We start from the raw sequence: 1,205 nt of genomic DNA on the forward strand, positions 1-1,205 counted from the left end.
TACTCAGGAGGCTGAGGCAGGAGAATTGCCTGAACCCAGGAGGCGGAGGTTGCGGTGAGCCGAGATCGCGCCATTGCACTCCAGCCTGGGTAACAAGAGCGAAACTCCGTCCCAAAAAAAAAAAAAAAATCTGTTTATAGATTAAAAAAAGCATACATATTTTTGTAAATATGTTATAGCCATGGAATGTAAACTGTGGATTTGTACAGTTTGTATTCTGCAGTTCCTGGGGACATGTGTCATACAATTTTATTTCAATTTGTTACTATGTATAGCCTCAACGTACTGAGAAAAGTAAATCTGGTAAGATGAAACAGGTCTGTTCTAGATTACGTACTTAACTTGCTAATACCTTGCCTCAAACAGAAAAGCAATATGTAGGAGAATCATACCAGGGAATAGTTTTTTTTCTTTTTCTCTGCCCATGTTAATAAATAAGTAATTTGTGACTTGAGGGACCGCAAAGCCCTTGGACTCCCCCATGCTCATTGTTTTGGAAATTGCATTCCCAATTTCTCACTGCTTTTGCCAATATAGCAACTCAAAAGTTGCATTAGATTATGTTGTAAACTGTGTGTGTGTGTGTGTGTGTGTGTGTGTGTGTGTGTGTGTCTTTCTTTAGGAGTCAGTGTTTGAAATCTGTGGTCTTAGCTGAAGGCCAGACATAGTTCCCATTTAGTCCTACTGCAAAGCCCTTTCCCTTAAATCACAGAAGTAAATAGAAAAAAAAAGCAAAATGAAAAAATGAGACAGTTGGCATGATACACTCACTTTTCCCTCAGGTGACAGAGCAGGGGCCCCACTCCCATGCCTCAGCTGGGCAGGGGGTATGCACAAAGCAGGGGGCCCCCTCCCATGCTTCATCTGGGCATGGGGTATGCATAGAGCAGGGGGCCCCCTCCCAAGCCTCATCTGGTCAGGGGGTCCCCTCCCATGCCTCATGTGGTCAGGGGGTATGCACAGAGGCAGGGGGTCCCCCTCCCATGCTTCATCTGGCCAGGGAGTATGCACAGAGCAGGGTTCCCCACTCCCATACTTCATCTGGGCAGGGGCTATGTGCAGGGCAGGGGGCCCCCCTCCCATGTTTCATCTGGGCTGGGGGTGTGCACGTGTCAGAAGGGCCAGATGGGACTGTGAAGGGTGATCCCCCCCAACAACACCAGCCGTAGCTACTGGTGTCTGGCTGAGTGTTGTCATTCTAGAAT

This window comes from Cebus imitator, unplaced genomic scaffold (genome assembly GCF_001604975.1).
Source record: "Cebus imitator isolate Cc_AM_T3 unplaced genomic scaffold, Cebus_imitator-1.0 Scaffold767, whole genome shotgun sequence".
NCBI classification, from domain to species: Eukaryota; Metazoa; Chordata; class Mammalia; order Primates; family Cebidae; genus Cebus; species Cebus imitator.